The following is a 24,357-nucleotide window of genomic DNA, read 5'->3' as shown; positions in this document are numbered from 1 at the left end:
TACATACTGTGTTAAATGAAGATCCAGGTTAACTTTGTAAGACAGAATGCAGAATCACCCAAACACTTCCGTGTGTGTTGAGCTGTAAATATTGTGGCGGTTGTTCTCTTCAGACCTTGACATCTGAACATCGGCTCATGGTTCAATTGATGTGGAAATCCCCCCGTTGGACTGGGGTGAGCACAGTGTGAAGTCTTTCAACATCAGGTAAAATTCCAACAGGTTTGTTTCAAACACGAGCTTTCGTAACACTGCTTCTTCCTCAGGTGAATGCAGATTCCTCAGATTCACTTGAGGAAGGAGCAGTGCTCTGAAAGCTCGTGTTTGAAACAAACCTGTTGGACTTTAACATGGTGTTGAAAGACTTCTTACATGGCTCAATTGACATATCTTTACAGGAATATGCAGGAGATCTGTTCCAGAGGCATGAGATGCAGCAGAAATTATTTGCGAAATTACACGGTTCCATCAAATAAACGATTTCTATTGACCAGTTTGTCTAACGAGGGCCACTATTTAAAAAGTCAGCAATGAACATTATACATCAGTCTTTTGTGCAAATCAGTGGATGCGTATCCTTGCTTTTCCCAGAAAACACATTGAATTAAACTTGTTTGCTCACCAGCAGGACACAGTATAAAGAGCGGTGGGATAGGCAGGTTCCAAATTCACGTATCACGTCGACGTTGGGTACAATAGTTTCAGAAGATTGGGGGACAAGGGGACAGCTTCTGCGGGACGAGTCTGCATGTAGCAACAATGACGTTCAGTACACTGTCAGGCTGACTTCATTTCCTGCTACTTCGGTAAAATGAAAAGGTGAGTGAGGCAAAAATGATCAAAAGTGAAACTCAGGAAACACGTTTCAGAAGGATCCACTATGCCTCACTATACAATACTTTTCCTGGATGGAAGTTTGTGCGTTTTCCGAGATGATCCGGTACTTCAAATTATTACATTTTGCGTACAGTATTTGCATTTTCGTCACGTTTGGAAGACCGTTATTGAATATCGCAGCATGCTGGTCAGTTGCATCAGCGATTCTGTTCCTGACGAGTAGCCGTGATTTACTGCCCGATCCTCCTTGATTGTCACATTGTTCACGACTTGGCTGAGGTGACCTTTGAAGAAATGTGTTTCAATTGTGTCGTTTTTGCGATTGCAGATCGTGTGCGGCAAATGGCGCACGTTGAAGGTTGCATTTGGAATTCTATACGGACAAATGTGGAAAATGAAAACGATACGGGCCCTGTTCGCGAACCGATCGAATACACCACAGTATTGGCGTGGGCGGATTTAAAGAGATGTCACAAGGCCGCACCGTCGAGTGCATCTCTTGGGCGATGTGCTTTGGCGGATCTGACAGCCCATCAGCCAGTTTTCAAAAGCATTGCCTTCTTCATTCGGGAGAGGCATAAACTCCCCGTTGGGGAATTGAACCCCGGTCTCCCGCGTGACAGGCGGGGATACTAACCACTACACTAACGAGGAACTGCGCAACGATCCAACGCCCTTGGCTCACTGAGGCTTTCTTCTCCTCTAAAATCACTCGATCTTCTGCAGTTGCTTGCTTTGCCTGTGAAATCAGTAATTGCTGTGGCAACTACATACCGTGTTAAATGAAGATCCAGGTTAACTTTGGAAGACAGAATGCAGAATCACCCAAAGACTTCCGCGTGTGTTGAGCTGTAAATATTGAGGCGGTTGTTCTCTTCAGACCTTGACATCTGAACGTCGGCTCATAAGACCATAAGACATAGGAGCGGAAGTAAGGCCATTCGGCCCATCGAGTCCACTCCACCATTCAATCATGGTTGATTTCAACTCCATTTACCCGCTCTCACCCCATAGCCCTTAATTCCTCGAGAAATCAAAAATTTATCAATTTCTGTCTTAAAGACACAACGTCCCGGCCTCCACCGCCCTCTGTGGCAATGAATTCCACAGACCTACCACTCTCTGGCTGAAGAAATTTCTCCTCATCTCTGTTCTAAAGTGACTCCCTTTTATTCTAAGGCTGTGCCCCCGTGTCCTAGTCTCCCCTGCTAATGGAAACAACTTCCCTACGTCCATCCTAGCCAAGCCATTCATTATCTTGTAAGTTTCTATTAGATCTCCCCTCAACCTCCTAAACTCCAAAGAATATAATCCCACGATCCTCAGACGTTCATCATATGTTAGGCCTACCATTCCTGGGATCATCCGTGTGAATCTCCGCTGGACCCGCTCCAGTGCCAGTACTTCCTTCCTGAGGTGTGGGGCCCAAAATTGCTCACAGTATTCTAAATGGGGCCTAACGTGCTTTATAAAGCCTCAGAAGTACATCCCTGCTTTTATATTCCAAGCCTCTTGAGATAAATGACAACATTACATTTGCTTTCTTAATTACGGACTCAACCTGCAAGTTTACCTTTAGAGAATCCTGGACTAGGACTCCCAAGTCCCTTTGCACTTTAGAATTATGAATTTTGTCACCGTTTAGATGCCTCTATTCCTCTATTCTTTTTTCTAAAGTGCAAGACTTCGCACTTGCCCACGTTGAATTTCATCAGCCACTTCTTGGACCATTCTTCTAAACTGTCTAAATCTTTCTGCAGCCTCCCCACCTCCTCAATACTACCTGCCCCTCCACCTATCTTTGTATCATCGGCAAACTTGGCCAGAATGCCCCCAGTCCCGTCATCTAGATCGTTAATATATAAAGAGAACAGCTGTGGCCCCAACACTGAACCCTGCAGGACACCACTTGTCACCGGTTGCCATTCCGAAAAAGAACCTTTTATCCCAACTCTCTGCCTTCTGTCTTACAGCCAATCGTCAATCCATGTTAGTACCTTGCCTCGAATACCATGGGCCTTTATTTTACTCAGCAGTTTCCCATGAGGCACCTTGTCAAAGGCCTTTTGGAAGTCAAGATAGATAACATCCATTGGCTCTCCTTGGTCTAACCTATTTGTTATATCTTCAAAGAACTGTAACAGGTTTGTCATGCACGACCTCCCCTTACTAAATCCATGCTGACTTGTGCTAATCCGACCCTGCACTTCCAAGAATTTAGAAATCTCATCCTTAACGATGGATTCTAGAATTTTGCCAACAACCGAGGTTAGGCTAACTGGCCTATAATTTCCATCTTTTTTCTTGTTCCCTTCTTGAACAGGGGGGTTACAACAGCGATTTTCCAATCCTCTGGGACTTTCCCTGATTCCAGTGATTTTGAAAGATCATAACTAACGCCTCCACTATTTCTTCAGCTATCTCCTTTAGAACTCTAGGATGTAGCCCATCTGGGCCCGGAGATTTATCAATTTTCAGACCTTTTAGTTTCTCTAGCACCTTCTCCTTTGTGATGGCAACCATATTCAACTCTGCCCCCTGACTTTCCTGAATTGTTGGGAAATTACTCATGTCTTCTACTGTGAAGACTGACCCAAAGTGCTTATTAAGTTCCTCAGCTATTTCCTTGTCTCCCATCACTAGATTACCAGCGTCATTTTGGAGCGGCCCAATGTCTACTTTTGCCTCCCGTTTGTTTTTAATGTATTTAAAGAAACTTTTACTATCATTCCTAATGTTACTGGCTAGCCTACCTTCATATTTGAGCCTCTCCTTCCTTATTTCTCTCTTTGTTATCCTCTATTTGTTTTTGTAGCCTTCCCAATCTTCTGACTTCCCACTACTCTTTGCCACATTATAGTCTCTCTCTTTTGCCTTGATGCATTCCCTGACTTCCTTTGTCAGCCATGGCTGCCTAATCCTCCCTCTGATAACCTTTCTTTTCTTTGGGATGAACATCTGCACTGTGTCCTCAATTACTCCCAGAAACTCCTGCCATTGCTGTTCTACTGTCTTTCCCACTCGGCTTTGCTTCCAGTCGATTTTCGTCAGTTCCTCCCTCATGCGCCTGTAATTACCTTTATTTAACTGTAAAACATTTACATCTGATTCTACCTTCCTTCTTTCAAATTGCAGACTGAATTCTACCATATTATGATCACTGCTTCCTAAGTGTTCCCTTACTTTAAGATCTTTTATCAATTCTGGCTCATTACATAACACTAAGTCCAGAATAGCCTGTTCCCTCGTGGGCTCCATCACAAGCTGCTCCAAAAAGCCATCCTGTAAACATTCAATGAATTCCCTTTCCTTGGCAACATTATTTACCCAGTCCACCTGCATATTGAAGTCCCCCATGATCACTGTGACCTTGCCTTTCTGACATGCCCTTTCTATTTCGTGGTGCATTTTGTGCCCCTGGTCCTGACCACTGTCAGGAGGCCTGTACATAACTCCCATTATGGTTTTTTGGCCTTTGTGGTTCAATTGATGTGGAAATCCCCACGTTGGACTGGGGTGAGCACAATAAGAAGTATTTCAACACCATGTTAAAGTCTAACAGGTTTGTTTCAAACACGAGCTTTTGGAGCACTGCTCCTTCCTCAGGTGAATGCTGATTCCTCAGATTCACCTGAGGAAGGAGTAGTGCTCCGAAAGCTCGTGTTTGAAACAAACCTGTTGGACTTTAACATGGTGTTGAAAGACTTCTTACATGGCTAAAATGCCATCTCTTCACAGGAATGTTCAGGAGATCTGTTCCAGACGCATGAGCTGCAGCAGAAATTGGTTGCGAAATTACACTTGGTTCCATCAAATAAACGTTTCAGAAGGATCCACTATGCCTCACTATACAATACGTTTCCTGAATGGAAGCTTGTGCGTTTTGCGTGATGATCTGCTACTTCAATTATTACATTTTGCGTACCGTTTTTGTATTTTCGTCGCGATTGGAAGACCGTTATTGAATATCACAGCATGCAGGTCAGCTGCATCAGCGATTCTGTTCCTGACGAGTAGCCGTGATTTACTGCCCGATCCTCCTTGATTGTCTCATTGTTCACGACTTGGCTGAGGTGACCTTTGAAGAAATGTGTTTCAGTTGTGTCGTTTTGCGAATGCAGATCGTGTGCGGCAAATGGCGCACGTTGAAGGTTGCTTTTGGAATTCTATACGGACAAATGTGGAAAATGAAAACGATACGTGCCCTGTTCGCGAACCGACCTAATACACCACAATATTGGCGTGGGCGGATTTAAAGAGATGTCACAAGGCCGCACCGTCGAGTGCATCTCTTGTGCGATGTGCTTTGGCGGATCTGACAGCCGATCAGCCAGTTTTCAAAAGCATTGTTTTCTTCATTCGGGAGAGGTATAAACTCCCCGTCGGGGAATTGAACCCCGGTCTCCCACGTGACAGGCGGGGATACTAACTAATATACTAACAAGGACCTGCACAACAGCAGTTTCCGCTTGGCTCACTGAGGCTTTGTTCTCTTCAAAAATCACTCGATTTTCGGCAGTTGTTTGTTTTGCCTGTGGAATCAGTAATTGCTGTGGCAACTACACACTGTGTTAAATAAAGATCCAGGTTAAGTTTGGAAGACAGAATGCAGAATCACCCAAACACCCGCTTGTGTTGAGCTGTAAATATTGAGGCGGTTGTTCACTTCAGATCCTGACATTTGCAAATCTGCTCATGGTTCAATTGACGTGGAAATACCCGCGTTGGATTGGGATGAGCACAGTAAGAACTCTTACAACACCAGGTTAATGTCCAACAGGTTTGTTTCAAACACGAGCTTTTGGAGCACTGCTCCTTCTTCAGGTGAATGCTAATTCTCAGATTCACCTGAGGAAGGAGCAGTGCTCTGAAAGCTCGTGTTTGAAACAAACCTGTTAGACTTTATTCTGGTGTTGTAAGACTTCTTACATGGCTCAATTGCCATCTCTTCACAGGAATAATCAGGAGGTATGTTCCAGAGGCATGCGATGCAGCAGAAACTATTTGCGAAATGACACTTGTCTCCAAGAAAAAAACGATTTCAATATCCAGTTGTCTAACAAGGGCCGCTATTTAAAAAGTCAGCAACGAACATTATCCATCAGACTTTTGTGCAAATCAGTGGATGGGTATCCTTGCTTTTCCCAGAAAACACATTGAATTAAACTTTTTTGTTCACCAACAGGACACAGTGCAAAGAGCGGTGGGATAGGCAAGTTCCTAATTCACGTATCACGTCGACGTTGGGTACAATATTTTCAGAATATTGGGGGACCAGGGGACAGCCGCTGCGGGACGGGTCTGCATGTAGCAATAATGACGTTCAGTACACTGTCAGGCTGATTTCACTTCCTGCTACTTCGGTAAAATGTAAAGGTTAGTGCAGCAAAAATGAATAAAAGTCAAATTCAGGATACAAGGTTCAGAAGGATCCACTATGCCTCACTATACAGGGCATTTCTTGGATGGAAGTTTGTGCGTGTTGCGAGATGATCCGGTACTTCAAATTATTACATTTTGCGTACAGTATTTGCATTTTCGTCGCGTTTGGAAGACGGTTATTGAATATCGCAGCATGCAGGTCAGCTGCATCAGCGATTCTGTTCCTGACGAGCAGCCGTGAGTTACTGCCCGATACTCCTTGATTGTATCATTGTTCACGAGTTGGCTAAGGTGACCTTTGAAGAAATGTTTCAATTGTGTGGTTTTATTCGATTGCAGATCGTGTGCGGCAAATGGCGCACGTTGAAGGTTGCATTTGGAATTCTATACGGACAAATGTGGAAAATGAAAACGATAGGGGCAGCACGGTAGCATGGTGGTTAGCATAAATGCTTCACAGCTCCAGGGTCCCAGGTTTGGGTTACTGTCTGTGTGGAGTCTGCACGTCCTCCCCCCGTGTGTGTGGGTTTCCTCCGGGTGCTCCGGTTTCCTCCCACAGTCCAAAGATGTGCGGGTTAGGTGGATTGGCCAGGCTAAATTGCCCTTAGTGTCCTAAAAAAATAAGGTTAATGGGGGTTGTTGGGTTACTGGTCTTGGGTGGATATGTGGGCTTGAGTAGGGTGATCATTGCTCGGCACAACATCGAGGGCCGAAGGGTCTGTTCTGTACTGTTCTATGTTCTATGTTTCTGCACGTGCCTGTTCGCTAACCGACCGAATACACCACAACAGAGGCAGCTACACCCCAGAGTGCAGTGGACCCACCCAGAGAAACATACTAACAAATGGGACTGAATCACTGAATGGTCACAGTTACAGAGACAGCTACACCCCAGAGTGCAGTGGAACCACCCACAGAAACACACTGACAATTGGACCTGAATTACTGAATGGTCACAATTAGAGAGGCAGCTACACCCCAGAGTGCAGTGGACCAACCAGAGAAACACTGACAATTGGAACTGAATCACTGAATGGTCACGGTTACAGAGACAGCTACACCCCAGAGTGCAGTGGACCCACCCAGAGAAACACACTGGCAATTGGAACTGAATCACTGAATGGTCACAGTTACAGAGACAGCTACATCCCAGACTGCAGTAGAACCACCCAGAGAAACACACTGACAATTGGAATTGAATCACTGAACGGTCAATGTCGAGTGAGGGTTATCACTGAAACAATCTGAGATCTACTGATGGGACTGATGGTGCCTGAGCAGACATCATCCTTCCTGTTATTATCTGTTAATCAATGTGATCAACACAGTCCAGTGTTTGGAAAGAGGTCGCTCACTCAGAAAGAAATGTTTTCTGTCACTGAACACAATGTTGTAATCTAATTGTTCATATATTTGTTTAAATATAGTTGAAAAGTGTTGCAAAAGCAATTTCCATGACGTGATTCCCCAGGGTATAAGTTAGAGACTTTGGGAATATATAACCTCACAGCTGAAGACAGAGCAACTGAGCAGGAAGGGAGACAACACTTCACAGTGAACATGCATCGTCCAATTGATATGGCTGAGAAAATATTCTACCCAATTCCTTGCTATTGTTGGTATTCCTGGTAAGTGACTATCACCATTGATGGTGTGAGAGCGGCTCTCTGATTTTACACTGTGACTGAAAATGTTTAATGCTGCTCTTGAGCTGACTGTTGTACAGACACCTGAGCAACGATGCCATTTACTATTCACTGTATTCCCCTCAGTGTCCAAAATTGCCATTAGTGTTGGGTGGGGTTGCTGGGTTGCGGGGATGGGGTGGGCTTGGGCGGGCTGCTCTTTCCGGGGGTAGGTGCAGACTCGGTGGGCCGAATGGCCTCCTTTCTGAACTGTAAATTCTGATTTTAAAGTCAAATGTGTTTCAACATGTATGTGGTCTGAATCACTTTCATCAATTGACAATAAACGTCTGTTTATAACTCACTGGCTCTCTGATCAATTAAGTTAAGATAATGAGTGGAATTTTGAATAATGTTAGACTGGATTTCAGTGAAATCTACCTCGCTGAAGGAAGGAAGGGGATAAGAATTATAACAAACTCAGTATGGGTCACTAACTAGAGTGGAATATCTGACAGCGGTGAACAAGGATTACTGGAAGCATCTGTCAGTGTAGAATTGTACTGTGTGTGGGTCACTAACCTGAGTGGAATATCTGACAGCGGTGAACAAGGATTACTGGAAGCATCTGTCAGTGTTGAATTGTACTGAATGTGTGTCACTAGCCAGAATGGAATATCTGACAGCGGGAACAAGGATTACTGGAAGTACCTGACTATGTAGAATTGCACTGAGTGTGGGTCACTAACCAGAATGGAATATCTGCCAGCGGGAACAAGGATTTCTGGAAGTGTCTGTCAGTGTCGAATTGTACTGAGTGTGGGTCACTAACCAGAGTGGAATATCTGACAGCGGGAACAAGGATTACTGGAAGTACCTGTCAGTGTAGAATTGTACTGAGTGTGGGTCACTAACCAGAATGGAATATCTGACAGCAGTGAAGAAGGATTACTGGAAGTATCTGTCCGTGTAGAATTGTATTGTGTGTGGGTCACTAACCAGAATGGAATATCTGACAGCGGTCAACAAGGATTACTGGAAGTATCCGTCCGTGTAGAATTGTTCTGTGTGTGGGTCACTAACTAGAGTGGAATATCTAACAGCGGTGAACAGTGATTACTGTCGTCTCTGTCAGTGTAGAATTGTACTGAGTGTGGGTCACTAACCAGAGTGGAATATCTGATCCAATGATCTATTACTGGACTATCTGTCTGTGTGGATTGTATTGTGTGTGGGTCAGTAACTGAACTGACATTAGTTGGTTCTATTTTGAAATGGTGTATGTTATTGGTGAGTGGTCGCTCCATTCTGTGGACCTCTCTCTGTGTGTTTAACTTTGGAATAGGTTGAAAACAGGAAGAGTTTGCCTGTGTTTTGAAGTTGATATTTATTGTATGAAGTGAACTGTCTGTGTCTCTGTTTTCTATTGACCTACTCCAAGAGGAACAGATATGACCCACACTCTAATATTTCATAAAACCCACAACAGTGCAGTATTCCAATAGGTTTTGTGATATTTTCTCATTTCTATTGATTCTGAAATGAACTCACATGTTTGATCAATTTTTATGGGTGTGTTTAAACTGCGTTTCTGCTTCACACGATTTGTGAATATATTCACCTGAACCCAGAAACCTCTCCAGTCCATTCAAACATTTGTTTTCCACGGAAGGATTGGGGGACTTCTTGCTCTGAGCAAAATGCAGCACGGGCACTGATCTGTCGGGAAATTAATTTCTCATTGACATACCCACTTTCCCTTTAACTCCTCTCCCTGTTTTTTGTATGTGTCGCCAGCATGTGTCCATTCTGCTGCTGTATCCCCTAACTCCACTGGCTCTGAGATTACTCATCAGTCTGTTTTGTCGGGTCTTACTGACTGCCTTTAGAAAGTCAGGTTGTTTACCATCTATCATACTACCCAGATCTATTGTTTCTAGCAGTAATTGCAATAATTGGATGAAATGTGTCAGGAAGATTGTTGACTTTGGAATATGTGCCGACTATTTAGTAAACTCTGTGTTACTAGATTTCTTTTAACTCAGACTTCCAATTCCATTTTCCAACTGTTGACATTGTGACTGGAAGATTTTATTATATTGTGTTTTGCTGCTGCTGTTCAATTCTTTGGTAATTATTCTGATGGTGATCAGTGAGTAGATAATATAGTCTCTGCTGTTTCTCACTGTCTATTTTATGAAAATGTGTTGTTGAAATCCATCCGCCTCCAGTAATCTCCCTCTACCTGGACCCCACCCTCTGGCCTCATATCAGCTCTTGATCTTTTCATTTAGATCTGTCAGTGCAACATCGACCGTCTCAATGTCTCTAAGCCTCTCACCAACAGTATCCTGACTCACGCTAAACTGGCTCCAATTCTCTCTAATATCCAACCCTGACCTGGTGATCTGAGCTGCCCACAAGAGTGATGCAATTATTGTCTGGAAAACTGACTTCTTCCTCACAGAGGCTGACCGTCAACTCTCAGTCACACCCTGCTACCTCCTCTTGGACCAGCAGCACACCACCAAACATCATGATATTGTTTCCAGGACATTCACTGACCTCATTGTCTCTGGATATCCTCATTGTCTCTGGCTTTTCACAGTAACTTCATTTGAAGCCTACTCGTGACAATAAGCGATTTTCATTTCATTTTCATTTTCGATATCCAATGTACACAGCCTCGGACATCATAGTCCCACAACGCCACACACCCTGCATCAACCTAACGCTTCTACCTCCTTCCCAAAATCCACAAACAGGAAAGTCCCAGTACACCCATTATTTCAGCCTGTTCCACCTCAGCAACATCATTTCTTCTTATATTAATTCCATCCGCTTTATCCTGTTATGTCCCTTCCCAACGACATTGTTGGCACAGTGACGCAGTGGTTTGCACTGCTGCCTCACAGCACCAGGGTCCCAGGATAAATTCCTACCTTTGGTGACTGTCTGTGTGGACACTTTCTCTGTGTCTGCGTGGGTTTCCTCCGGGTGCTCCGGTTTCTTCCCACAGTCCAAAGATGTGCAGGTTAGGTGGATTGGCCAAGATAAATTGTGTTTAGTTTCCAAACTATTTAGATGGGGTCACTGGGTTATGGGGATGGAATGGGCTTAAATTGTGTTTTCTTTCCAACGGCCGGTGGAGACTCGATTGTTTGAATGGCCTCCTTTTGCACTATAAATTCTATATTTCTATTCATCCCATGATTATGAAGTGGGAAGGTCCTGCTTTTGTTTTTTTTTTCCATTGTTCGTGGAGGATTCAGATAAACCAGGAGTGGTGTCCAACTCCATCAGAAATCCAGTCCAGGGAGCGGTCCAATCCTGGGTGTGGTCCAATAACTGAGCAGGGATGACAATCTCTGGTATAAGAACATAAGAACTAGGAGCAGGAGTAGGCCATCTGGCCCCTCGAGCGTGCTCCGCCATTCAATGAGATCATGACTGATCTTTTGAGGACTCAGCTCCACTTTCCGGCCCGAACACCATCACCCTTAATCCCTTTATTCTTCAAAAAACTATCTATCTTTACCTTAAAAACATGTAATGAAGGAGCCTCACCTGCTTCACTGGGCAAGGAATTCCATAGGATCACAACCCTTTGGGTGAAGAAGTTCCTCCAAAACTCAGTCCTAAATCTACTTCCCCTTATTTTGAGGCTATCTCCCCTAGTTCTGCTTTCACACGCCAGTAGAAACAAGCTGCCCACATCTATCCTATCTATTCCCTTCATAATTTTAAATGTTTCTATAAGATCCCCCCTCATCCTTCTAAATTCCAACGAGTACAGTCCCAGCCTACTCAACCACTCCTCATAATCCAACCCCTTTAGCTCTGGGATTAACCTAGTGAATCTCCTCTGCACACCCTCCAGTGCCAGTACGTCCTTTCTCAAGTAAGGAGACCAAAACTGAACACAATACTCCAGGTGTGGCCTCACTATCACCTCATACAATTGCAACATAACTTCATTGGTCTTAAACTGCATCCCTCTAGCAATGAAGGACACAATTCCATTTGCCTTCTTAATCACCTGTTGCACCTGTAGACCAACCTTCTGTGACACATGCACTAACAAACCCAAGTCTCTCTGCACAGCGGCAGGCTTTAATATTTTAGCGTTTAAATAATAATCCCGTTTGCTGTTATTCCTACCAAAATGGATAACCTCACAATTGTCAACATTGTATTCCATCTGCCAGACCCTAGCCCATTCACTTAAACTATCCAAATCCCTCTGCAGACTTCCAGTATCCTCTGCACTTTTCGCTTTACCACTCATCTTAGTTTCATCTGCAAACTTGGACACATTGCCCTTGGTCCCCAACACCAAATCATCTATGCAAATTGTGAACAATGGTCGGCCCAGCACGGATCCCTGAGGGACACCACTATCTACTGATTGCCAACCAGAGAAACACCCATTAATCCCCACTCTTTGCTTTCTATTAATTAACCAATCCCCTATCCGTGCTACTACTTTACCCTTAATGCCATGCATCTTTATCTCATGCAACAACCTTTTGTGTGGCACCTTGTCAAAGGCTTTCTGGAAATCCAGATATACCACATCCATCGGCTCCCCGTTATATACTGCACTGGTAATGTCCTCAAAAAATTCCACTAAATTAGTAAGGCATGACCTGCCCTTTATGAACCCATGCTGCGTCTGCCCAATGGGACAATTTCTATCCAGATGCCTCGCTATTTCTTCCTTGATGATAGATTCCAGCATCTTCCCTACTACCGAAGTTAAACTCACTGGCCTATAATTTCCTGCTTTCTGCCTACCTCCTTTTTTAAACAATGGTGTCACGTTTGCTAATTTCCAATCCACCGGGACCACCCCTGAGTCTAGTGAATTTCGGTAAATTATCACCAGTGCATCTGCAATTTCTCTAGCCATCTCTTTTAGCACTCTGGGATGCATTCTATCGGGGCCAGGAGACTTGCCTACCTTTAGCCCCATTAGCTTTCCCATCTCTACCTCCTTAGTGATAACAATCCTCTCAAGGTCCTCACCTGTCATAGCCTCATTTCTATCAGTCGCTGGCATGTTATTTGTGTCTTCCACTGTGAAGACCGACCCAAAAAACCTGTTCAGTTCCTTAGGCATTTCCTCATTTCCCATTATTAAAACTCCCTTCTCATCCTCTAAAGGACCAATATTTACCTAAGCCACTCTTTTTTGTTTTATATATTTGAAAAATCTTTTACTGTCTGTTTTTATATTCTGAGCAAGTTTACTCTCATACTCTATCTTACTCTTCTTTTTAGCTTTTTAGTAGCTTTCTGTGCCCCCTAAAGTTTTCCCAGTCCTCCTATCTCCCAGCAATCTTTGCCACTTTATATGCTTTTTCCTTCAATTTGATACTCTCCCTTATTTCCTTAGATATCCACGGTCGATTTTCCCTCTTTCTACCGTCCTTCGTTTTTGTTGGTATAAACCTTTGCTGAGCACTGTGAAAAATCGCTTGGAAGGTTCTCCACTGTTCGTCAACTGTTCCAGCATAAAGTCTTCGCTCCCAGTCTACCTTAGCTAGTTCTTCTCTCATCCCCTTGTAATCTCCTTTGTTTAAACACAAAACACTAGTATTTGATTTTACTTTCTCACCCTCCATCTGTATTTTAAATTCCACCATATTGTGATCGCTCCTTCCGAGAGGATCTCTAACTATGAGATCATGAATCAATCCTATCTCATTACACAGGACAAGATCTAGGACCGCTTGTTCCCTCGTAGGTTCCATTACATACTGTTCTAGGAAACTATCGTGGATACATTCTATAAACTCCTCCTCACGGTTGCCTTGACCGACCTGGTTAAACCAATCGACATGTAGATTAAAATCCCCCATTATAACTGCTGTACCATTTCTACATGCATCAGTTATTTCTTTGTTTATTGCCTGCCCCACCATAACGTTACTATTTGGTGGCCGATAGACTACTCCTATCAGTGACTTTTTCGCCTTACTATTCATGATTTCCACCCAAATGGATTCAACCTTATCCTCCATAGCACCGATGTCATCCCTTACTATTGCCCGGATGTCATCCTTAAATAACAGGGCAACACCACATCCCTTACCATCCACTCTGTCCTTCCGAATAGTTTGATACCCTCGGATATTTAACTCCCAGTCGTGACCATCCTTTAACCATGTTTCAGTAATGGCCACTAAATCATAGTCATTTACGATGATTTGTGCCATTAACTCATTTACTTTATTCCGAATACTACGAGCATTCAGGTTAAGTACACTTATGTTGTTTTTTTTACCTCTATTTTGAATCTTAACATCTCCAGTTTAATTCCTTTTGTTATTACTGGGCCTATTCACTGAGCTCCCCTCAGTCACTGTACCTTGTACTGTCGCCCTTTAAATTTTTGACTATGTCTTCTCTGCCTTGCACTTTCCCCCTTACTTCCTTTTGCTTCTGTCCCTGTTTTACCACCTTCCAACCTCCTGCATCGGTTCCCATCCCCCTGCCACATTACTTTAAACCCTCCCCAACAGCTCTAAAAAACACCCCCCAGGACATCGGTTCCAGTCCTGCCCAGGTGCAGACCGTCCGGTTTGTACTGGTCCCACCTCCCCCAGAACCGGTCCCAATGCCCCAGGAATTTGAATCCCTCCCTCTTGCACCATCTCTCGAGCCACGCATGCATCATATCTATCCTGACATTCCTGCTCTGACTAGCTCGTGGCACTGGTAGCAATCCTGAGATGACTACCTTTGAGGTCCGACTTTTTAGTTTAACTCCTAACTCCCTGAATTCCGCTTGTCGGACCTCATCCCGTTTTTTACCTATATCGTTGGTGCCTATGTGCACCACGACAGCTGGCTGTTCACCCTCCCCCCCCCCCCAGAATATCCTGCAGCCGCTCCGAGCCATCCTTGACCCTTGCACCAGGGAGGCAACATACCATCCTGGAGTCTCGATTGCGTCCACAGAACCGCCTGTCTATTCCCCTTACAATCGAGTCCCCTATCACTATAGCCCTGCCATTTTTCTTCCTGCCCTGCTGTGCAGCAGAGCCTGCCACGGTGCCATGAACCTGGCCTCAGCTGCCTTCCCCTGGTGAGCCATCTCCCTCAACAGTATCCAAAGCGGTATATCTGTTTTGCAGGGAGATGACCGCAGGGGACACCTGCACTGCCTTCCTACTCTTGCTCTTTCTTTCGGACACCCATTTTCTATCTCCCTCATTAATTTTCACCTGCGGTGTGACCAACTCGCTAAACGTGCTAGCCACGACCTCCTCAGCATCGCGGATGCCCCAAAGTGAGTCCATCCGCAGCTCCAGAACCGTCGTGGTCTAACAAGAGCTGCAACTGAACACACGTCTTGCACGTGAAAGAGACAGGGACAGTGAACGTGTCCCTGAGCTCCCACATCGCACACGAGGAGCATGACACGGGTCTGGGATCTCCTGCCATGTCTTAAACCTTAGGTAAACTTATACAACAAAAATTTCGAAATTAAAATAAATAAATTAGACAATGAAAAGAATGAAAAGAAAAACTACTTACCAGTCACTTACCAGGGTTAAAAAGCACCTCTGAAAAAGCACCTTCTCACACTCTGCACCGAATTACCTCACTGCACCAAATTACCAAGTTGCAATCCCCACACTGGATGAGTCTCACTCCAGATGTGTCTCCTGGAAAAGCGCTAGCTTACTGAGTGCGCTCTCTGTCTGTCTTTTATACAGACCTCAGCTAATCGATGACTCAAAAATACCTTAACTTTAAAGAGAAGAATACAATGTGCCCCTAAACAGGCCTCAGGTGATTGACATATAACTGCCTCTCAGCAATTAGGGTGGGGGCAGCTTCAACCAATCAGACACTAAGCTACACACTGCACTTTTAACTGAAAAACAGCAGAATTAGATTTTCCATTTACCTTCCCTGATTTACCTCACTGCACCAAATTACCAAGTTCCAATCCCCACTGTGGATGAGTCTCATTAAGGATGTGTCTCCTGGAAAAGTGCTAGCTTACTGAGTGCACTCTCTGTCTGTCTTTTATACAGACCTCAGCTGGTTTGGGAAACCTGGCCGGCCTGAGTGAATCCTGTAAATCAGACTGAATGGGAAATGTAACCTCTCCCAAAGGTGTCTGAATTATAAACATTTTCCTCCCACTGCCATCAAACTGACAGGGCTGCAATCCACACTTTCCCCCTCATTCCCCATCTTTAACACTGGAGTTACATTTGCTACTTCCCTCTCCGCAATGTTAATCTCTATGCCCACTCCTCTCCCAACACCCCCACCCACACACTGTCCATTGTATTGATGCTGAGATTATGTTCAGACAGGGAGACTGATTATCCAGTAATTTCCCGCGTCTCTCCTTTCTGTCTCTGACAGTTAATTTACTGGGAATTGCGATTCTGTGTCGGGGGAAGTGTGGTCTCTCTACCTGCACCACTCGCTACCTGGTGGCCATGGCAACGGCGGATCTGCTGTATATTATCATTAACCCAATACTGTCCATGATCAATGGTTATTATTCCCCCCTGAATTTCCTGTTCCTCACCCCTGTGTGCCGTGTTAAATTTATCCTGATCTGTGCAGCCTCGGACTGCTCTGTCTGGTTCACCCTCACTTTCTCCTTTGATCGATTTGTGGCCATTCGCTGCCAGAAACTGAAAACTAAATATTGCACCGGGAAAACTGCGGCTGTGGTTCTGTCAGCAACCGGCCTCCTGCTCTGTGTGAAAAACATCCCCCAGTACTTTATATACGAAACTGTGAGGATAATCGACAATGTCCATTGGTTCTGTCGGCTAAAGGGCAGCTTTCTAACTGATCCGGGATGGGTTGGATATTCCTGGTTTGAACAGGTTTTAACCCCATTGATCCCGTTCTTCTCAATCCTGTTGACCAACGCCCTGACAGTCAGACACATTTTACTCAGCAGTCGGGTCCGGAAGACACTGAGGGTTCAGAGTCAGGGAGACAATCGCACAGACCCAGAGATGGAGAGCAGAAGGAAGGCAATGATTTTACTCTTCAGCATCTCCGGAGCATTCATTCTCCTCTGGACCGTGTACGTTATTAAATATTTCTATATCAATGTGAGAGGATTATATTACCTCACCGGTCCTCAATATAATTTACAACAAGTCGGATATATGCTGCGGGATGTAAATTGCTGCACCAACACATTTATTTATGTGGTGACTCAGTCCAGGTTCAGGGAGCAGATCAAGATCGCGGTGAAATATCCGGTTACATCAATGATTAAATTAATGAGAAAATCAACCTGACTGACAGCCTCTCAGCCAATCAGCAGCTCCAGCCGCTGACTGACAGCTCTTCAGCCAATCTGCAGCCCCAGCCGCTGACTGAGCCTCTCAGCCAATCAGCAGCTCCAGCCGCTGACTGACACGCTCTCAGCCAATCAGCAGCACCAGCCGCTGACTGACAGCCTCTCAAGCCAATCAGCAGTGGAGGGAGCACTGGCAGTGATGGCTGTGGGGGGGGGGGGGGGGCACTGTCTGAACCGGCTATGGGAGGGGCACTGGCAGTGCAGGCTGTGGGGGGAGGAGCACCTTGCCCAATCGACCCAATCTCTCCTCCCAGGACATTTCAGCAACCTCACTATCAGCCGACTGACCCTCCGCTGCTCCCCCTCTCGGCCAACTATATCCTTTCTTAGTTAGGCAGACAGAAACTGGGCACAGTACTCCAGGTGTGGTCTGAACAAAGCCTTGTATAACTGCAGAAAGACATCTCCACTACTCAACTCAAATCCATCTTGCAATGAAGGCCAACATATCATTGGCCTTCTGAACTGCTTCCTGCAACACCACCTCCCTCTCCACTTTCACTGACTGGTTTACGAGGTCACCCCGATCCGTCTGTCCCTCCACATATCCCAACATCTCACTGTTTAAATACCACTATTTCCTTCAGTTTATTTTACACCAACCTGCACAACTGACAGAATTGTACCAGTGTGGGTGACCGTGAACTGACTTAAAATGGCTTCCGTGAACTGGCACAAAATGGCCGACGTGAACAGACCAAAAATGGCCGACGTGAACAGACCAAAAATGGCCGCCGTGAAGTGACATAAAATGGCCACCGTGAACTGACACAAAATGGCCACCATGAACTGATGTAAAATGGCCGCCGTGAAGTGACATAGAATGGCCGCGGTGAACTGACACAAAATGGCTGCCGTGGAGATCTACAATTGCCGCGTTAACTGACCTGCAATGGCTCACTCACTCACTCACTCTATATACAGAGTAAAGCTCCCTCTACAATGTCCCCATCAAACAATCGCAGGTCAGGTACAGCGCGGGATTAGACAGAGAGTAAAGCTCCCTCTGCAATGTCTCCATTAAAAACACTCCCAGAAAAGGTACAGCACAGGGATAGATACAGAGTAAAGCTCCTTCTACACTGTCCCCATCAAACACCCCCAGGACAGGTACAGCACGGGGTTAGATACAGAGTAAAGCTCCCTCTACATTGGCCCCATCACACCATCAAACCCTCCCAGCTCAGGTACATCATGGGGTTAGATACAGAGTAAAGCTCACTCGATACTGTCCCCATCAAACAGTCCCAGGTCAGGTACAGCACGAGGTTAGATAGTGTAAAATTCCTTCTACACTGTCCCCATCAAACACTCCCAGAACAGGTACAGCATGGGGTTAGATACAGAGTAAAACACCCTCTACTCTGTCCCCATCAAACACACCCAGGACAGGTACAGTACGGGTAAGGTGCAGAGTACAACGCCCTCTTCACTGTCCCCATCAAACACACCCAGGCCAGGTACAGCACGGGAATAGATACAGAGTAAAGCTCCGTCTACCCTCCCCCATAAAACACTCCCAGGACAGGTACAGCACGGGGTTAGATACAGAGTAAAGCTGCCTCTACACTGTCCCCATCAAACACTCCCAGGTCAGGTACAGTACGGGCTAGATGCAGAGGTAAGCTCCCTGACACTGTCCCCATCAAACACCCAGGACAGGTACAGCTAGGGGTTAGATACAGAGTAAAGCTCCATCTACACTAACCCCAAAACACTCCCAGGACAGGTACAGCACGGGGTCAGATACAGAGTAAAGCTCCCTCCACACAATCACCATCAAACACTCCCAGGACAGGTACAGCACGGGGTTAGATACAGAGTAATGCTCCCTCCACACTATCATCATCAAACACTCCCCGGACAGGTACAGCACGGGGTTCGAAACAGTGTAAAGCTCCCTCCACACTGTCCCCATCAAACACTCCAAGGACAGGTACAGCGCGGGGTTAGATACCGAGTAAAGCTCCCTCTAGACTGACCCCATCAAACACCCCCAGGACAGGTACAGCACAGGGTTAGATACAGAGCAAATCTCCCTCCACACTGTCCCCATCAAACACTGCCAGGACAGACACAGTACGGGGTTAGAACGAGAGTAAAGCTCCCTCTACACTGTCACCTTCAAACACTCCCAGGACAGGTGCAGCACGGGGTTAGATATAGAGTAAAGCTCCATCTGCACTGTCCCCATCAAACATTCCCAGGAGATGTACAGCAATGGATTAGATAAAGTGTAAAGCTCCCTCTACACTGTACCCATCAAATACTCCCAGTACAGGTACAGCACGGGGTTAGACACCGCGTTAAGCTCCCTCTACACTGTCCCCATCAAACACTGCCAGGACAGGTATTGCAATGGATTAGATATAGAGTAATGCTACCTGTACACTGTACCCATCAAACACTCCCAGGACACGTACAGCACGGGGTTAGATACAGAGTAAAGCTCCCTTTATACTGACCCCGTCAAACACCCCCAGGACAGGTACAGCACGTGGTCAGAAACAGAATAAAGCTCCCTCCATACTGTCCCCATCAAACACTCCCAGGACAGGGACAGCACGGGGTTAGATACAGAGAAAGCTCCCTCTACACTGTCCCCATCAAACACTCCCAGGACAGGTACAGCACGGGGTTAGATACAGAGTAAAGCTCCCTCTACACTGTCCCCTTCAAACACTCCCTGGACAGCTACAGCACGGAGTTAGGTACAGAGTAAAGCTCGATATACACTGTCCCCATCAAACACTCCCTGGACTGGTACAGCACGGGGTTAGATACAGAGTGAAGCTCCCTGTACACTGTACCCATCAAACACTCCCAGGACAGGTACAGAACTATGCTCGATACAGAATAAAGCTCCCTCTATACTGTCCCCATCAAACCCTCCCTGGACAGGTACATCACGGGGTTAGATACAGAGCAATGCTCACTCGACACTGCCCCCATCAAACACTCCCAGGTCAGGTACAGCAAGGGGTTAGATACAGAGTAAAGCTCCCCCACACTGTCCCCATCAAACCCTCCCTGGACAGGGACAGCACGGGGTTAGATACAGAGTAAAGCACTCTCTACACTGTACCCATCAAACCCTCCCAGCACAGGTGCAGCACGGGGTCAGATAGAGAATAAAGCTCCCTCTACACTGTCCCCATCAAACTCTCCCAGGACAGGTACAGCAAGGGGTTAGATACAGAGTAAAGCTCCCTCTGCACTGTCACCATCAAACCTCCCAGGACAATATAGAGGAAGAGGCAATTCAGCCGATCGAACCTGCCCGAGCGACTAGAAAGTCTCAATTTCGATGAATGAAGAACCTGTTTTCATGTTCCGTCAAAACACGCTTGGTCAATTTATTTCCTGTGAGCATCAATAGCTATAAATGCTGCTGTACACTCTGTCTGAAATATTACAGCATTAGAGAATGTTATTCTGAATATTACCTTGTAATATATAACAGTTCACATCCATATCTCTATTGAGAACACATTAGCTCCTTTCCCAGTGATAACTGCAGTTGACCCTATCACTGTTTATACGATAGGATCTTTTCCCAGTTAATACAACATTCCACCATGTTGTTGTGGACATCTGTACATGTTTCAGACCTGACACTGACACACACACAAAATGTACAATATCAATTATTATTATTCGATTAAGCCACCCCTTCACCTAAATTCCATCGTTTCAGAGTTAACCTTCATCGACACTGTTCATCAAACACTCACAGCCCACATACTCTATGGGGTTAAAAACAGAGTCAATATCCATCTGCTTCAGGGGCCTTTTCATTCAAGGGTTTTACTAGTATTTTTTGAAAAACAGAACTCAAATTGCACACAACCCCAGGCTGGACTCTTGTTTATTTCAATCATGAGCTAAGCGCTTCACATTCAAACATTAAGTTTAAGCTCCAATTAAAGGTGGCTGCTTGTCTCTGTTTGTGTATTCGCTGTTCCTGCTGCTTTGTTACTTGTCTGAAGTATTCGAATAATATGTGTAGGTTAATCAATCCTTTCTCTCAGCACATGGAAGTTGTGAATACTCAAGCCTCACAGTCTGAAGTAGTTAACAAACAACTGCATCCTTTGATAATCAATTGATTTCCTCTCCCTAAATAGATCAGACACATTTCCATAATGCAGGATTTTCTCAATCAAAACTTCTTCTAACCAGTTCCCCAACACTTATTAACCCTTGACTGTATGAGATAAATTCCACTGAGAGATCCCGAAAGCTGCCACAGAACTGACTGGTTGTATTAAATTTTGAAACCGAACTATTTTAACTGATGCCTCAATCCTATCACACAGAAATGTTGTACGTTTTGATCTTCCACTGTTTCTACCTTCTTATGATTTATAAAGAACAGGGTTCTATCCTTACTAAGTCTAAAGTACATCATCTTCCATTTCACCACACTGAAACACGTCCCCCAGTTGCCTCTACTTACAAAACATTAATATCTCTCTGCAATTTCACGTTCCCAACTATGCTGTTAACAATGCCATCTAATGTTTTTGTCATTGGCAAACTAGGATGTGTAGCATTCTATCAAATTACCATAAATGACAAAGATAATCATTAAAACTGTGTGTTCAGCGTCTGTATGCTCGTGTGTGTACCTGTGATCCTGTGTATTTCCATTTCCGTCTCAAAGAACATAGGAACAGATGCAGTCCGTTCAGCCCATCGACTCTGATCCACCATTCAAACAGATCTTGGCACGCACAGGCACACACAAACTGACAAACGCATTCCTCTGTTATTGCACACAGTCGATTTGTGTCTGGAACATGCTCAATGATTGAGCATCACAGCCCTCTGGATTAGAGAATTACAAAGATTCCCCATGCTCTACAGAGTTAAGCTCTCTCTATATTATCCCCATCAAACACTCACAGGACAGGTACAGCATGGGGTTAGGTACAGAGTAAAGCTCCCTCTACACTGACCCCATCAAACACTCGCAGGACAGGTACAGAAGGTGGTTAGATACAGGGTAAAGCTCACTCTACACTGACTCCATCAAATACTCCCAGGACAGGTACACCACAGGGTTGGATACAGAGTAAAGCTCCCTCTAAACTGTCCCCATCAAACGCTCCCAGTACAGGTACAGCACGGTGTTAGATACAGAGTAAAGCTCCCTCTACACTGTCCCCATCAAACACTCCCAGGAGAGGTACAGCACGGGGTTAGATACAGAGTAAAGGTCCCTCTACGCTGGCCCCATCAAACACTCCCAGGATAGGGACAGCAAGGGGTTAGATACAGAGTAAAGCTCCCTCCACAGTGACCCCAACAAACACTCCCAGGACAGGTACAGCACGGGGTTAGATACAGAGTAAAGCTCCCTCTACACAGTCCCTATTAAACACTCCCAGGACAGGTACACCACGGAGTTAGATACAGAGTAAAGCTCCCTCTACACTGTCCCCATCAAACACTCCCAGGACAGGTACACCACGGGGTTAGACACAGAGTAAAGCTCCCTCGACACAGTCCCTATCAAACACTCCCAGGACAGGTACACCACGGGGTTAGATACAGAGTAAAGCTCCCTCTACACTGTCCCCATCAAACACTCCCAGGACAGATACACCACGGGGTTAGACACAGAGTAAAGCTCCCTCGACACAGTCCCTATCAAACACTCCCAGGACAGGTACAGCACGGGGTTAGATACAGAGTAATGCTCCCTCTATACTGTCCCCATCAAACACTCCCAGGACAGGTACAGCACGGGGTTAGATACAGAGTAATGCTCCCTCTACACTGTCCCCATCAAACACTCCCAGGATAGGTACACCACGGGGTTAGATACAGAGTAAAGCTCCCTCCACACTGTCCCCATCAAACACTCCCAGGAGAGGTACAGCACGGGGATAGATACAGCGTAATGCTCCTTCTACACTGTCCCCATCAAACACTCCCAGGATAGGTACAGCACGGGGTTAGATACAGAGTAAAGCTCCCTCTACACTGGCCCCATCAAACACTCCCAGGATAGGTACAGCACGGGGTTAGATACAGAGTAAAGCTCCCTCCACAGTGACCCCAACAAACCCTCCCAAGACAGGTACACCACGGGGTTAGATACAGAGTAAAGCTCCCTCTACACTGTCCCCATCAAACACTCCCAGGACAGGTACTGCACGGGGTTAGATACAGAGTAATGCTCCCTCTACACTGTCCCCATCAAACACTCCCAGGACAGGTACAGCACGGGGTTAGATACAGAGTAAAGCTCCCTCTACACTGTCCCCATCAAACACTCCCAGGATAGGTACACCACGGGGTTAGATAAGGCTAAAGCTCCATCCAAACTGTCCTCATGAAACATTCCCAGGACAGCCAGTGCGATGTGTTTGCGGATTGATATAGGGCTACGGGGAGCGAGTGGGTCAATGAGTTTAGTTTATGGATTGATGCAGGGATATTAGGAGAGGATGGGATGTGGGAATAAACTCGGGTTGATACATGTGTATGGGGAGAGAGCAGGGCAACGGGAATAGTTTGGGCTTGATACAGGACTATGGGCGAGAGCGGGGCAGTGGGATTAGTTTGGGGTTGATACAGGGCTTTGGGAGAGTGCAGGGCAGTGGGAGTAGTGTGGGGATTGATACAGGACTATGGGAGAAAGTGGGACAGTGGGATCAGTTTGCGGATTGATACAGGGCTATGGGGAGTGGGGCAGTTGGATTAGTTTGAGATTTATATAGGGCTATGGGGAGAGAGTGGTGCAGTGGGATTAGTTTGGGGATTGATACAGGGCTATGGGGAAAGGGTGGGGCAGTGGGATTAGTTTGTGGATTGATACAGGGATGTGGGGAGAGAGCGGGGTAGTAGGATTAGTTTCGGATTGATACAGGGCTATGGGGAGAAAGTGGGGCAGTGGGGTTAGTTTGGGATTGATACAGGGCTATGGGGAGAGAGTGGGGCAGTGAAATTAGTTTGGGATTGATACAGGGTTATGGGGAGAGTGGGGCACTTGGATTAATTTGTGTATTGATGCAGGGCTATGGGGAGTGACTGGGGCATTGGGATTAGTTTGGGATTGATACAGGCTATGGGGAGAGAGTGGGGCAGTGGGATTAATTTGTTGATTGATACAGGTCTATGGAGAGAGCGGGGCAGGGGGATTAGTTT

At 45.6% G+C, this 24,357-nt stretch overlaps 1 non-coding gene across 1 annotated transcript; it reads right to left on the bottom strand.

The window, feature by feature from the left end:
* Positions 1 to 1,419: 1,419 nt before the first annotated feature.
* Positions 1,420 to 1,491, bottom strand: trnad-guc. The gene has a single exon. It is a non-coding gene; the product is annotated as a tRNA-Asp (tRNA).
* Positions 1,492 to 24,357: the final 22,866 nt, after the last annotated feature.

Source organism: Scyliorhinus canicula, unplaced genomic scaffold (genome assembly GCF_902713615.1).
Source record: "Scyliorhinus canicula unplaced genomic scaffold, sScyCan1.1, whole genome shotgun sequence".
Lineage (NCBI taxonomy): Eukaryota > Metazoa > Chordata > Chondrichthyes > Carcharhiniformes > Scyliorhinidae > Scyliorhinus > Scyliorhinus canicula.
The sequence above is the reverse complement of the archived record's forward strand: the minus strand, read 5'-3'. Positions and strand labels throughout refer to the sequence as shown.